At 39.5% G+C, this 16,979-nt stretch overlaps 1 protein-coding gene across 1 annotated transcript in view; it reads left to right on the forward strand.

Moving 5' to 3' along the window:
• klhl14 (kelch-like family member 14) overlaps positions 1–16,979 on the forward strand; it is a 182,113-nt gene that overhangs the window by 81,126 nt on the left and 84,008 nt on the right. The gene's annotated exons all lie outside the window — the stretch shown is intronic.

Here is a 16,979-nt window from a genome sequence, read left to right on the forward strand (position 1 = left end):
CAGAAATTCCTTTTCGAGTAATTACTTACTGCTTCTGTTGCACTCAAGTTCCGGTTCATTCTATTGTTATTTAGACTTTTTTTTCTACTTAAACTTGTCCATTTTACTTCAGACATTTTACCTTTCTTTCTTGTAAATTGATATGGAGGTAAGAGCATGAAGTAGGCAAATAATAGGTGCGATAAAAATGGGAATGAGATTTTGAGATCCAGCGGGAACTCTGGGGCAAATCCAAAACAGCAACTAGGGCTAAGGTGATCACGGTGGAGGCCATGATTCTAGCAGTGACATAAAGTGAGTAATTCAGCTGACCTTCAGAGGGAAAGGAGGACAATTCTGCAATACAGTTAAACCATAACTGACCTATGACCTAGCTCCAAAGAGCTTCACCCTGGATTCCTCATTACCTTTGACAAATCAAAATTTGTCATTCTCAGATTTAAAATGAACGGTTGATCAAGAATCAATCATTATTTACAAATGAGTGTTCCAAACTTTTGTGATCTTTATGTGTGGAGGTTTTACTGAATTTAATTTCTAAAAATGCTTTGGATGTCTAAATTTTAGATCATTTTTTGTCCAAGATTTTACACACATAGAAATAATTAAACTGTACTGACCCTCTGTCTCCCTTAGTATATTGAAATCTTTAGTCAATCCTACATTCTGGGGATCGCACATTGTGTATAATCACTGCTCATCATTTCACTCTTGGGGTTTAGGTATCATTCTGGTAAATCCTATGCTTTTACATGAAGGCCATTAAATGCAGTGGTCGTAATTACTCTTATTGCTCTCAGTGTGGTCTAAGCAGGGCTTTGTGTGGTTGCTTTGTGAACAAATAGGAAATTTGGATACTTGGAATCAGACTGGAGAGAGGATAGAATAAAATGTGATGGTAGCATATGGTTATGTAACTGAACAAACAATCCAGAGACCTGAACCTATGATCCAAAGACATGCCAGCATGGGACTTTTAATTCAATTCATTGAACAAATCTGGAATTAAAGTCGCCAATTTTAATGCATTTAAAACCTAGCCACATTCATAAAGTTAAAATCAAGCCCCACAATCTAGCAGCAGGGACAATGAAACTAATTGATTCATGTAAACATCATTATAGTTCATTAATGTCCTTATAGAAAGAGGACTGCCATTTTTATCTGCTCTGGTCATTGTGTGATTTAAAACCCATAGCTGTAATGTGGCTGAATGCAGAGTTCCCGAGATTCCGGAGACATCCCATCTGAATGCCACTCCGATTTTTAAGAAGGTTGATAGAGGAAAATTAGGGAAGCATTGACCAGTGAAACCTACATCTGTGGTGGGGAAATTGTTGGACTCCACAATCAAGGATGGAATAACTGAATACCTCAAAAATTTTCTGTTAATCAGCAAGAGCCAGCATGGATTCATAATTGTCAAGTCATGACAAACCTAATTCATCTGTCTGAAGAACATGGGGTGGCATGGTGGTTCAGTGGTTAGCACTATTGTCCCACAGTGCCAGGAACTGGGTTTGATTCCTGCCTTGGTCAGACTGTTTGCATTTCCTCCCCGCATCTGTGTGGGTTTCCTCCCACAATCTAAAGATGTGCGAGTTAAGTGAATTGGCCATGCTAAATCGCTCATAGTGTTCAGGGATGTGTAGGTAGGTGCATTAGTCAGGATAAATGTAGGGGAATAGGTTTGGGTGGGTTACTCTTCAGAGGGTTTGGTGTGTACTTGTTGGGCTGAAGGGCCTGTTTCAAAACTGTAGGAATTTACATCTATATTCAATTTTTTTAAGAGGTGACTAAGATAGATGATAGGGAAGTGTGTATGGATGTTGGTTATATGGACTTTCAGAAGGAATTTAATAAAGTCCCACAGAAGATATTCTTAACTAAGGTAGAATCGCATGGAATTGAGGGCAAATTATTAGTATGGCTAGGAAATTGCTTGAGTGGCAAGTGGTAGAATGTAGTGAGTAAAAAGTGAGGTCTGCAGATGCTGGAGATCAGAGCTGAAAATGTGTTGCTGGTTAAAGCGCAGCAGGTCAGGCAGCATCCAAGGAACAGGAAATTCGACGTTTCGGGCCAGAGCCCTCCATCAGGTATGAGGAGAGTGTGCCAGGCAGGCTAAGATAAAAGGTAGGGAGGAGGGACTTGGGGGAGGGGCGATGGAGATGTGATAGGTGGAAGGAGGTCAAGGTGAGGGTGATAGGCCGGAGTGGGGTGGGGGCGGAGAGGTCAGGAAGAAGATTGCAGGTTAGGAGGGCGGTGCTGAGTTGAGGGAACCAACTGAGACAGGGTGGAGGGAGGGGAAATGAGGAAACTGGAGAAATCTGAGTTCATTCCTTGTGGTTGGAGGGTTCCCAGGCGGAAGATGAGGTGCTCCTCCTCCAGCCGTCGTGTTGTTATGTTCTGCCGATGGAGGAGTCCAAGGACCTGCATGTCCTCGGTGGAGTGGGAGGGAGAGTTAAAGTGTTGAGCCACGGGGTGGTTAGGTTGGTTGGTCCAAACACAAGGAATGAACTCAGATTTCTCCAGTTTCCTCATTTCCCCTCCCTCCACCCTGTCTCAGTCGGTTCCCTCAACTCAGCACCGCCCTCCTAACCTGCAATCTTCTTCCTGACCTCTCCGCCCCCACCCCACTCCGGCCTATCACCCTCACCTTGACCTCCTTCCACCTATCACATCTCCATCGCCCCTCCCCCAAGTCCCTCCTCCCTACCTTTTATCTTAGCCTGCCTGGCACACTCTCCTCATTCCTGATGAAGGGCTCTGGCCCGAAACGTCGAATTTCCTGTTCCTTGGATGCTGCCTGACCTGCTATGCTTTAACCAACAACACATTTTCAGCATAGAATGTAGGGATAATGGGTAGGTACTCAAATGGGCAGAATGTCACCAATGGTGTCCCACATGGATCTTTGTTGAGCCCTCAATTATTTGCATTATTTATTAACAACCTGGATAATGGCATAGAAAGTCATATATCCAAATTTGCTGATGACACAAAGTTAGGCGGCATTATAGACAGTGTACAGAATATTATAAAAGTACAAAAAGGATATTGATAGGCTAGGTGGAAGGGCAAAACTGTAGCAGATGGAGTTCAAAGGAAGCAAAAGTGAGGTTATCCATTTTGGACCACAAAAATGGATAGATCAGGGTACCCTACAGATATAGTGAAGTTAAATACTGTGGATGTCCAAAGAAACGGGTTTGAGGTGTATAGATCTTTAAAATTCCAATAACAGGTGCAGAAAATAATTAACAAGGCCCATGGAATGCTGGCCTTTATATCCAGAGGACAGAGTATAAGGATGCAGATATTATGCTGCAGCTATACAGAACCTTAATTAGATTTCACTTGAAGCATTGTGAGCAGATCTGAGCACCACACTTTAGGAAGGATATATTGGGCTTGGAAGGAGTACAAAGTAATTTTATAAGAATAATTCCTGGACTTCAGGGCTAAGTTATGAGGAGACATTATACAAATTAGGCCTTCTCAAGAATTTAAAAGGTTAAGGAGTGATTTGATCAAAGTCTTCACAATGTTAATAGGAAAAGACTGGGTAGATAAAAATAAATTATTTCCACCAGTTGATTCAAGGTTTTGGGGATTAGTCAAAACAATTGGGCTAGACTATTCAGAAGAAATGTCAGGAAGCACTTCTACACACAAGGGTGGTAGAGGTTTGGAACTCTTTTCTACAAATGGCAATTGATGCTTGATGAGCTGTTAATTTTAATCTGAGACAGCTCATTTTTTTGTTTAGCAAAGGTATTAAGGAATTTGTTCTAAAAGGTAGGTATTTGAAATTAGGCCATAGGTCAGCCATGATCTCATTGACTGGTGAAATAGACACAAGAGACTGAATAGCCTTAGTCCTGTTCTTATGCATCTAAATCAATCTTTATTGCCCTCTGAAATTGCCTCACAAAGCATTATGTTATATTAACGATGACATCTCAGCATCACCAGTATCTGAGGGGCAACTAAGGATGGACAGTAAACTTTGATCTTACCAGAACATCAATAGCCTAAAAAATTAATGCTATAAAATAATAAAATACTGAGGTGGAGGAACAAAAATGAATAAATAGAGCAAGTCAAGGCTGAGAAACAGTAACAAAATCAGAAAATTAGAGCAACAAACACACTGTGGTAAATTTTACTGAACAAATACTCCCATTCAAGAATACAAAGCCAATATGTTTGTTTGCTCCAAGCCACTGATCAGGCATTCTATTCATTTCTAATAAAATTACATGTTCTAGGTAACTCCTGTTGAAGTGTAGTGGGATTGACACTATCTTTTTAAATCCTTAAGTGAAATATCAGTTTCAGTTCATTATGGGAAATGAATTAGATGTGACTGTGAGGAAGCATCTAATTGTATAGGAAACCTTTCTGCTTTCACACAGTCTTGTCCATTTTGACTAGTTTTATAATTTGCTTTATAAAGATCCATATTTTTAAAATGGTATGTTCTTGTTATCACATACAACCTCCTCAAAACAACCTCACCAGGTGTGACTGCGGTATGGCCTGTCAACTGTGAATTTATACAGCTCTGTTAATCCCTTCTTGATTTTGGAGTGTTCCAATTTCAAAAATTGAACCGGCTGCAAAGCAAATGTTGTAAACAAGATTAAAGGTTAGTCTATTACAGAAATATTACAGGAACTTCCCAGGTTAAAAAAAAACTTTTTTAAATTTGTTCGTAGGATGGGAGAATGATTGACAGGGCTAACATTTGTTGCCCATCCCCAATTGCACCTGAATTGGGCTGTTTTACAGGGCATTTTTGAGCAGAGTTAAGAGTCAAACACATTACTATACATCTGGAGTCACACAAAAACCAGAATGGATTAGGATATTTCCTTTCCAAAAGTGAACCAGATGGGGTTTTACAATGATTGACGATAGTTTCATAGTTGCTATTACTGAGACTAGCTTTAAATTCCATCAATTCTGCCAGCTGCTGTAGTCAGACTTCAAACCTAGCTTCATCCTTATTCTCTGCATTTCTAGTCCAGAGACTTTACCACTGTGTCAACATCCCTTTATTGGGTAAAACACAGATGCAAAGATTGAAACATATGAATAAGAGATATTTATAAAGATAAAAAAAATCTGAGCATCCATTATCAGTATAGATCTGTAATTTTCTTGAAGATTCTCTGTTTGAAGATGAGGTGGGTAGAAACTGAAAGTTCAGTTCACAGTGTAGTTCAATATTTGAAGGCTGATTGTACAGGTATGATTAAAACTTCAACAAAATCTTTCCTTTTTCAGAAGTACCCAAGTTCTGTACTGCAGAGGTTACTTTCCAAAAGTTTTCCTCACTTAACTAAGATTTTTTTCTTTCTTGTCTCGGAGACCTTCGAGAAGAATCCTGTTTCAAAAATGATGTGTCGTAAAGTCTTATGCAGATTATGGTGTGTTAACATTTGATGAGTCATTGTTCCACAAAGCCAAGTCTATTATTTTGGAATTCTGATATTATCCTTCCAGTCTTCTGTTTTTTACCTTTGAATTCTCACTCCTTTTAAGGGCCTATTGCATTTTCCAAGGATCACTTGAATTCTAAATGCCTCCTTTCTTATAAACGTTGAGATAATGTATCAGCCAATCTGTTGTTCTAGATGAAATGAATCAACAGGAACAGTCATGTGACTCCGAGCAGCCCTTTTTTAGATGCTGTGTCTATTTTAAAAATCATATTAACCTTCTTTATATAATATTGGATTTAGACAGTCATGATGTAATTTCCTCCATATTGGGAAAATAGAAATGTATGTTTTCATTTTTTTTACAGAACTACTTTGTTGCAACAAAGGTAAAGAAATACACAAATGCTTATTTTTGAACACATAGTTAACTGATGCGACACATGTCCCATGCATCACTAAATGCAAGGAATTGAAGTCTGAACTTTTTTTTAAATAATCTGACCAGAACATTGTGATTTTAGAGTCTCATTTTGACTATTAAAGCAATCCTATAATTTATTTTGTTTAACATCCAAGAACATTATTTTTGTGTGTGGTCAGTCATATAAAAATAATCTGAAAATGGACCAAAAAAGAAAGGAGCAACTGATATTAGCTGTCACAATAAGTTAGTAAATAACTTTAAAGGATATTCAATTAGTCTGTTCATGAACAGGGTCTACAAAATACTGGACTGGGTGAGTGGTGGCAGCAGAGGTCTGCTGGTGTTAACAGGTTACTCCTCCTGTTAAGGCTGGCCACTCATTCCAACAGATACTGGCCAGTAGGAGGCACTGCAGCCCCTCAGTGGTGTGAACGGAAGTGGTGAACAGACTGGGGCTGTACCAAGAGAAAGATCATGCAATGATGAATATACCTTCACAAGCAGGTAAGTGGGGTTTGGGGGTGCCAGAGACAGTTAAGCAGGCCCTGACACTAGAGCTTTGTTGGGTTGGGTGAGTAATTCTGATGTCATCATAGTGGAATTAGCCACTGTCATCAGGCAGTCTGTATGGACGAGTATGTGTCCAAAAAGGACTTCTTAAGGTACTCCATCAGGAGGCCATCTAGGATTTATTTAGGTCTCCTCATGCAATGGAGATAAATGCTCGTGAGGGTGAGAAGAGATCCTTAATTGGCCACCTAAGACAGCTCTGGTGGGTGGACTGCCCACCACCCCTCCTGCCACTTGCAAGTTATGTTAGTGAATAACAATTGGAATGCCACCTGCCACTCTCCTGCACTGTCGTTAAAGTCCTCCCACACCCTGAAATTGTCCCCAAAAGACTTATAATGTCCAGCCAGGATCTGCTGAATATCGTGGAGACAGAGTGATATTTTCTAATTATTGCCAATATCTTAGCAATGTCTGCTTGAAAATCATGACTGAAATAATAGTTTTGATACACACTAATGATGACAATTGTAATTTTCAAGCTGTCAAGGAGCAATCTGAGTGACTGTTAACTGTACAGCAAGATCCATACTGAGAGTACCATAGTAATAGTAAGTGATTGTTTGACTTCACCAATGAAATTTTAAAATAAGCTGTGTATTATAGTGTTACAATTGACAGGATAATGGGAGGTGGTGGTGCAGTGGTTACGTCACTGGGCTAGCAAACCAGAATCTCATGCTGGTGCCCTGGGACATGTGTACAAATCCCACCATGGCAAATGGCAAAATTTGAATTCAATACCAATTTGGAATACAAAGTTAGTCTACTGGTGACTATGTATCCACTGTTCCAAAAAATCAATCTAGTTTACTAATGCCCTTCAGGGAAGGAAATCTGCTTATCTTTGCCTGGGCTGGCCTACATAAAACCCCAGACCCACAGCAATCATGCTTTGGAAGGACAATAAATGTAACGCTCACATCCTGTGTATGATTTGTTTAAGAAGTTATTTATCAATAATGTTTATCTTACTACTTATTGTAAATATCCTATTATTATATAAAAGAGAAATTTAGAAGATTGAAGCACTGGATTGTAGTTTTGTTCAGCAGCAGTATACATCAGAAACTTGGGCATCAGCTTGTAAAAACTGTGAACTACATATCTGAAATTTGGACATCTGCAACTGGTGGGCAAGGCGACTTGTCCTTAGTGTAGAGATTACTGAGTTTACCGCAGTGATTTTGCTCTGACTCAAACTTTGATTTCAAGTCCTGTTGACTCCATCTCCATGTTAGGTTATGACTGGCACCAGCAACAAGAATGATGAAAGTAGATTTGAGTCAATGCTTATATAGAAATTGCAAATCAAGATCTCCTCAAAGATGGCATGGCTAGTCTGCCTCATCTGAATCCACACTATCACCATCTCTTACCTACAATTCAGATAAAGGCAGTGTCACCGTTTGATTTGCTGGTGCAGGTAAACACCACATGATTGTGTCTCTCTGAAACCCAGGGTGGGCTCCAGATTCTGAACATATAAGTAAAACATCTAGGTCTAAATGTGAGATATTCTGAAAATCATTTCAAATCTCATAGGCAGGTTTTATGGAGTCTGTAAGAGTGGAATGCACAATGTGTTTGATAAATTAATTAGCCAGAGTGAGAAATTTTGATTTCTCAATGATGGGTTGAGAAATAGAGATAAAATCAGTGGTGTGTTTGTAGTGTTTTGAGCCTCACACCTGCCTGTGGTGAGCTTTTACATGTAATGTGTTTGCATGCCACAAATGCTTATTAGCATAAAACTGATGTAATAAAGTCCTAACCTTGGTCAATTAAAGGTGGAGTGCAAAAATTGGCTTTGTGCAATTGTGACTAAGGTATGTGGCTGTCCATGTAATTCTAATGTACAAGAATGCGCATTTGGAAAGGTAAATATTCAGGTGTAAGCTTGAGGGTGTTCGGGAAGAGGGAAGGGAGTGCAGACAGAGGGTCATGTTTTGGTGCAGTGAAAGGAATTGAAGTTAGACTGAGGGTGGCCTTCTGCTTCTGACTGATGCAAAAGATGAAGCAAGTGAGGACAAGAGTTATATTTGAATGCAGGGTCTTGCAAGGGACAGAAGGGACAAATGTTCTGAGTGTGGTCATCCTGTAATAGTTAGGGTTAGCAGTAAAGCAAGATTGAAAGATGGATGATAAGCCTATAGGGTAAGGTTGGGGTTACCGATAGTGGGACCCTTTGGGTTGAATTGAAGGCAGAGTTGCAGAAGATATGAGGGAAAAATCCAGAGTGAGGGTCAAGTATTAAAACGTCTCATGGGGCAAGTCACAGGAGCAGATAAAAAAATTGAGGAAGATAATGAAAGGTTTAAGCAAGCATTTGGATGTTCTTTTGACAGTGGTAAATCCTGGAGTGGGAACTCGTGGTGATGATGGCGAGGCAGTGGTGGCAGCAGCAGAGCAAGGGTCTCATGGGACATTGTCATTGCTGTTCTCGGAGCAGGGACTCTTGGTGGTAGTGGTGAGGGATATTGTCATTGCTGTTCCTGGAGCGAGGATTCTTGGTGGTAGTGGTGAGGGACATTGTCATTTCTCTTCCCGGAGCGGGGACTCTTGGTGGTGGCAGTAAGGGACATTGTCATTGCTGTTCCCGGAGCAGGACTCCTTGCAGAAGTCTTGCAGTCATGCTTGAGACCCAATTTGAACAGAGGATGAACTCTATTCAAATAATGTCTTTTTATTCTTTTTGTAATTTGAAATGGTGCTGGATTGTGGCGACAAAACACTTTTCACTGTATCTTCCTAGATATATGTGACAGTAAAATCATTCATCCATTCACTGTGAAAGGAAAAATAGAATAGCAAGAGAAAGTGTGAGTGGGTCCAGGGTAACGGGAGAAATTCAAGGGTGGCAAAGTGAAGGTATTGTTGCATGGGTCATCAGTGATGGGAGCCAGTGTGAGTGACACCTCCTCTCCTTCCGATCACTTTCTCCCACACCTTCATCTACCTAGTGCATTCTCAGCTACCTTCCCCCCCAGTCCCAACCCCTTCCCATTTATCTGTCAGGCCCCCCCGCCCATACGTCTCGTTCTGATGAAGAGCTTATTCCCGAAACCCCAATTCTCCTGCTCCTCAGATGCTGCCTGACCTGCTATGCTTTTCCAGCACCACACTCTCAACTCTGATCTCCACCAAGTGTAGTCCTCACTTTCTTCCAGGAAGAGGTTCAGAAGTATAAGAATTTTTCTTAAAGGAAGATAAAGGTGGTTGCTACACCATTCTATTGAACAAATGATTTTATTTACCTCATCACTGATGAAGGCAGACATGTTGCAAGGTCAATTGTGGTTGGTGACATTTCCTGGAGTTTAAGATGTCATGACTGCACTCTTGTGGCTATAAAAGACATTCTAACAACAGACAGCTGCATTTGTATACCATCAAGATTTTCACTCCATGAACACACAAATTGGTGTGCAACCACTGAACATAGTAAGGCCTTTTTGATATTGAAAGCATGTGTTTTATATGCTTTCCCTGTATTTTGTTCTAGAAGAACTTTAATAAGTTGGAATTGCCTTTCAGCACCTTTTCAAACATTTTTAAAAATTTTTTTGTTTAGTAGAGAGTACTTACACATTTTTTTTCCCACAATGCAGACTGTAGAACTCTAGTTTTGATGTAGTTGTAAATTCAGATCTGAACTCTGATGATAAATAATGACAGGGGGAAAAAACCTTGTAACTGCCCTTTTCAGCCTTTAGTACCAGCTGGCTGCCACTAACTACCTGTCACCATTAGCTTTTAGTGCCCACTTGCTGGCATCATGACAGGCAATCCGAAACGATTTCTTAGGTTAAACACCACTAGCAGTCTGATATGGTCAGTGTGGTCCTATATGTTAGCTTATATAATACGCACTACAAAGACTGGGTTCTTGTTGAGTCAGACATATTGAAGTTTAGTAACAACATCAGTAACTTTGTTATTGTATCACTGATATGTGCATTGTCTGGTTTCTCTGCATATGGATTATGTGAACTATAGAATTCTGAACACACTACACTAACTCCTTTTCAATAAGATCCAGATTGAAGATAATTGAGTAATCTTACTAAGTCCCATGTTGTGATATTGTGCAACTGTCATAAGAGTACACTGCTCATCTTATCTGGAATCTGTGCAATAACACAACAAAAAGGGAAAATTTTCAGTTTTGAATGATGAGGAATTGTTTTTGAGATACCTGTCTTCTACGCCACAAGTTTAAAGTTTATTGGGATTTTGCATTGAAGTAAGATAAGAATTTCCAAAATGTATAGTGCAGTACAGTAACAAAAGATTGCATTATTGTTAAAATCAACATTCACTGGGAACCCAAAGACAAATCAGGGCAAGACTTATACAGTTAATGGTAAGGTCCTGGGATGTATTGCTGAACAAAGAGACCTTGGAATACAGGTTCATTGTTCTTTGTAAGTGGAGTGCCAGGTAGACAGGATAGAGGTGTTTGGTATGCTTGCCTTTATTGGTCAATATGTTAAGTGTAGGAGTAGGGAAGTCATGTTACAGCCATATGGAACATTGGTTAGGCCACTTTTGGAATACTGCATTCAATTCTGCTCTCCCTGCTGTAGGAAGGATGTTGTGAAACATGAAAGGGTTCAAAAAAATTTACAAGGATGTTGCCAGTATTGGGCTATAGGGTGAGGCTGAATAGGATGGGGCTATTTTTCCTGGAGCATCAGAGGATGAGGGGTGACCTTATAGAGGTCTATAAAATCATAAGAGACAAGGATAGGGTGAAGAGCCAAGTTCTTTTCTCCAGAATGGGAGAAGTCAAAAACTAAAGAGCATAGTTTCATGTGAGAAGCGAAAGATTTAAAAGAAATCTAAGGGGTTACCATTTTCATGCAGTGGATGGCGTGTGAATGGAATGAGCTGCCAAAGGAAGTGTTGGACGCTGATACAATTACAATTTAAAAGACATCTGGATGAGTACATGAATAGGAAGGGTTTGGGAGTATATGGGTCAAATGCTTACAAATGGGACTAGATTAATTTGGCATATCTAGTCAACATGGACGAGTTAGACCAAAGAGTCTGCTTCCATACTGTACAGCTCTATGACCATAAACACCAGAGATCAATGTTGCTTTGACTACAAACATATATGTCTATAAACTGAGTTTATTTTGATTCACATATCACAAAACTGTAACCATAATGCTCATTTACTGAATCTACATTTATATATAAATGCACCCAATGTACTACTCAATCAAGTATCCCTGAATTATCAATTACCTATCCCCAATTCTATTTGGTCTCAGGTATCCCTGCCAGATCTTATTAGGTGATGCCCCTTATATCGTCCCATAAAAAATGTTTGTAATGTTTATGCAAGAGCATAATGCTTGGATAATGGAATACGGCTTAAAGTGTCAAAATATTCGCGAGTGATACATTCCAAGACCTACCGCAGATGCCCGAAACTGCGGATAGTAGTGAACCCTAACATTTAAATGGGAAACTTCCGTCCCCGGCAGCCCCTGGAATTATTTCTGGAATATTACCTGTAATATTTTTGGGCCGCAGTAAACTGCGAATAAGAGAAACCACAAAAACCGAATCCGTGGATATGGGGGTTCTACTGTATTCCAATGATACCAAACCTGGAAGTGTGACCATTAGTGAGGATGATATAAATTGACTGCAGCAGTGCATAAACTATCCAACTGGATAGATAATAACTTTCAAACTCTCAATTACTACCATTTAGAAGGACAAGGGCAATGGACACATGAAAACACACACCACCTGCATGTTCCTCTCTAAGCCATTCAATATACTGACTTGGAAATATGTCAGTGTTCCTTCACTGATGCTCTGTAAAAATCGTATCACTCTCCCCAGCAGCTTTGTGGGTGCACTTCCACAAAATAAACTGCAGCAGTTGAAGAAGGCGGCTTCGTCTAACTTTTCCAATAGCCAAACGCAATAAATGCTGGCCCAAACCGTGAACATTTCACATCTTGATTAAATAGAAAAAGGAAGTGTCAGCTACATCCTTAATTGTGATGCAATGCATTTTGCAAATATGATGCTGAATATATACTTAACTTTACTCCAATATTCTTTGAGTTCATGTTAATAAATCTTTGAAGGTGTCAGTGCATGTCAGGTGAATAGTCATCAAAGTATGTGGGATCTAGAGGTTAATAAGTCAAGTATAAGTAATGCAATCAATGCAAAGGCAGGAAATGTATGCTGAATGGTTCTAAAGCTCTGGTGTGGCTACAACTAAAATATCATCTCAGTTCTGCTCACTCCACTTTAGGAAGGATATGAAAGTTCTTGGGGTGGTTCAGAGTATAGGTTGGAGAAGCTGGGTCTTTCTCCTTATAACAAAGGATATCCAGGGGAGATCTGATAAATAAGTACAAGACTATAATAAGGTTAGGGAAGCAGACAAAAATACTTCATTCCCATTAGCTCTTGGTATGATGACTGGTGGACACTGGTAAAACTCTTTGGAGGAGAGAGGGAGGGAGGAGTAGAATATGAGGAGAACATTTTTATGTGGCATGTGACAATAACCTGAATCAGCCTACCTGCAGATGATCAGTGGTCTCAGAACGAATTTGGATGGAGAAGTGAGGAGAATAACTTGCAAATATACGGGGTTGGAGTTGGGTAAGAGGCTGACTGAATTGCTCTGCTGGGATTCAATGGACCAAATAACCTACTTCTAAGCCATAATGACTCTGTGACTGTCATATTCCACTGGTTATTTTATTCAAGTTGATGAATAGAGTGCATTAGATTATTAACAGTATCATTAGCATGAACAATCAATGGTATTCTTATTTAAATACTGATACCCTCTGTGACTCATCTTTACAGCACCTTATGACATTACTGATGAAGATATTAGGTAGCGTGATGGCAATGGACAATGTTGCACTCCCCCACTTTGAATTGTATTAAATTGAATTGAATTTATTGTCACATGTACTGAGATACAGTGAAAAGCATTGTCTTGCGAGCCGTACAAGCAGATCACATAGTTAGGTAGCATAGATTAGTAAATAATAGGTAAACAACAGCAAAAACAGAAACACAGGTACAGGCGAATGTTAAGAGTTTGTGAGTCCATTCAGTATTCTAACAACAGTAGGGAAGAAACTGTTTTGAAATTGGCTGGCGCATGTGTTCAGGCTTCTGTGCCTTGTCCTCAATGGTAGAGATTGTAGAAATAAATTGCCACTTTAGCGAGATATGGATTCAGTATTCTCTAGCATTCTCCTCACATCAAGTTTGAAACTGAAGCTTGTGTCACAGTCAAAATTCAAGATCTGCCATGTATTCCTATAACTTCCAGCCTCCTTTTCATGATGGAATGCTGAAACTAAGTAGAAAGAGTTGTGAAATCAGTGTCATGAATGAAAGTGAGTCTGTGATTTTGGATCATCTTTCATGTTAATGTAATCATACAAATTTATATCACAATGTGTAACTTTAATGATAAGTGGTGATGATCAACAACAAAACACTAAAACTAGTGGGAATTCATGTCAACTAAAACTTAGAAATCTCCATAAGTGCATCAGTTTGGCTTAAATAAAACTCTGTGTGGGTCACTTGTTCTCAGCTTCTGTGTACCAATACCACACTACCAGTCTCATTATAGTAAAATATTTGAAATCCCTATTGCAAGTATAGAAATGCTTTTTAGAATTCAAATGTCTTAAAAATGGTCTTGGTAGTAAGAGACTTCTGATATTTGTAAGGAATAATGAAACAGTGTCAATCATAAGCCAGACTTAAGAACATATAAGTGAAGATGGAAATTGTCCTAGCAAAACATTTCAACTTCAGATTATTGCTAAATTTAAAAGACAGCGTAGGGATAAGATTATATCCTATTTAGTTATCAAAATGAGACTGAATGCAGATCATTGAATTACCTAAACTGAGTATTCACTCAGGATTTCAACAATTTACAGAGAAGTTTTTCAGTGACAAATAATGTGATTAGGTTTCTGTGGGATACGCAATTGAATTGTGAGTATTTGCAAAACTGAGTCACAAAGTAGGTGGCACTTATTTATTCAAGCATTTGCCATGTTGCTTCTCATATGGCAGCCTATCACAAAACATTTATTCTGTGCACATACATAATGGAACTTGAATTTCAGCGTAACCAGATCAACAGTAATTTGAGGAACAACACTTTTTTTTGAGATAAGGTTTTGAATGAAAATATATTACTTGATGTAGAAATAACATGGCAGAGTCTGAGCTTATCTTTGGCAAGAAATTTGTCATTGTGTGGTACTTAGAATTTTTAGGGTTGATGCCAAAATTCTCTAGCATTCTCCTCACATCAATTTTGAAACTGAAGCTTGTGTCACAGTCAAAATTCAAGATCTGCCATGTATTCCTATAGCTTCCAGCCTCTTTTTCATGAGTAGTAAGAGTTGTGAAATCAATGTCATGAATGAAAGTGAGTCTGTGATTTTGGATCATCTTTCATGTTAATGCAATTATACAAATTTTGATGCCAAAATTTGAAAGGAAAGGAAAAGATTTACATTTAAACATTTTTCTTCTTCAGCTTGTCCCCCAGTACCTCATAAAATATTTCAAAGATGTCCTTTTAAAGTTTCATGCATGGCAATGTTCCACAAACAGCAATATCATCACTTACCAGATAATATTTTGTATTTGTAATGCTGGATAAGTGATAAACTCTGGCCAGAGTTTTGAGGGAAGTCTGTTACTCTGATAAGAGGATAGAAAAACACTTTCACAACTCCAGCGTATCTCAAAGCTCTTTACAGCCAATGTGTTATGGCTCCCCAGAATTGACAATAATGAAGATAGTATGTGAATATCTAGGTGGTATCAGATTGGAGCTATATTCTACCAGCAGTAGATGTCAACCCATTAAAAAGAGTGCTGACATTTTTTAACTAGGCAATTTAGAAGAATTTAACACTGGTAAGAATCCATTGCACTGATGTTTTATGAATCCATCCAAATTTTCAAGGAGTGTATAACACAAGAAATGTTATCCTTTCAGGCAGATAAGAGAAGCTGAGAGGGAGAGAGGTGAGGGCACATGGATCTAGATGCAGCAACCTCAGAGACACCTACATAGGAAGCCTCATGAAAGGGGAGTGGCACAATACCAGAGAGGAGACTGTGAGTGCATGCCAGCACAGAGACAAATATACTCTGTGGCCGGAGTCCACAAACAAAGAAGATGGTCTATGCAGATGTTGCCAAATTCTAAACCTTTGCATGCCATGCTGGAAAAAGTGGTAATCATTGGTAACATTGGTGGTTACTCAATGTTCATGGCCAACAAAATCACCATGGTCACCAAGGTCCTCAATTTCTATGCTGCAGATTTATTTCAGGATGTGTGTGGCATCTCCCATACACTACTGCATCATAATGGTGACCAAAGAATAGTGCAAACAATCAGGTCAAGAAATTGAAGGTTTCAATGCAATCATTGGTTCTCCAGGTGTTCCATGCCTGTGACTGCATGCACGTGTCCATCAAGTTCTGACAGGTGAAACAGCAACCCTTGTTTAATGGAAGAGACTGAATTTCATAAATACCCATTGGCCTTTGACCACCATTAGTGAGTGGATCTTACAAGTGAGTGTGTATTACCCTGGTAGAAACCATGCCATTTTCATTCTCTGGCCCTCTCAGATGCCACCACGTTTTACTGTCCCAAATGTCAGATGGATGGATTCTTAGTGACTAAAGAGATGGCTGCTGACAGCAGTGAAAAGCCCTAGTGGAAGCTACAACATCAGTCACATGGTGGAGAACTTTGGCATACCTCAGGGAGGGTTTCTTGGATAGTGATGGTCTGCTGTGCTCCACACAGCCTGGAGTTGCCGGGGGGGGGGGGGGTGGTGGTGGTGGTGGGGGGGGATGTACTCAGATGACTGTAATGAAGCCGACAATCAGTTGTGTCATCCTGATCACCATGGCAATCAGGATCATTTTGGAAGGTGAAACCAAAAGAGAAAATGTTGGTTTCAGATTCCAACATCTGCAGTAATTTGCTTTTATAATTTTGGGCAGTGCCAAGGTGAAGGTGCTAGGGGGCACAAGAGGGTTGTTTATGCACATATGATTTGGATGACTGTTTCCACTTCAGCCATCCAAACATTGTCAGAGAGGCTGATAAGCAACTGTCTACACTCAGAACATGTTGAAAGGAGCCATCAGAAACAGAACGCATCAGCTTCACCTCCCTCACGTGCATACTTGCACTAACCTAAGAAGGATGAGGAGTTTATTGAGAGTCCAGACACCACTTCTCCTCTCTCACTTTACCATGATTGTATTGACATGAAATTGTACTTTTAAAGGAGTAAGTCTAAAATTTCTGCCCATCACCACTCACTGCAAGACATGATGTGATGAATTATTCTACAATTCTATAAACAGCACACAGCAGTAAGAGTTCTGTATTCACTTGTTCAGGAGATTTGGGCTTCTCTGTCCAGGTCAGCATTTATAGGCCATACCTGATTGCCCTTGAGAAAGTA

The sequence above is a fragment of the Hemiscyllium ocellatum genome, chromosome 4 (genome assembly GCF_020745735.1).
Source record: "Hemiscyllium ocellatum isolate sHemOce1 chromosome 4, sHemOce1.pat.X.cur, whole genome shotgun sequence".
Taxonomy (NCBI): domain Eukaryota; kingdom Metazoa; phylum Chordata; class Chondrichthyes; order Orectolobiformes; family Hemiscylliidae; genus Hemiscyllium; species Hemiscyllium ocellatum.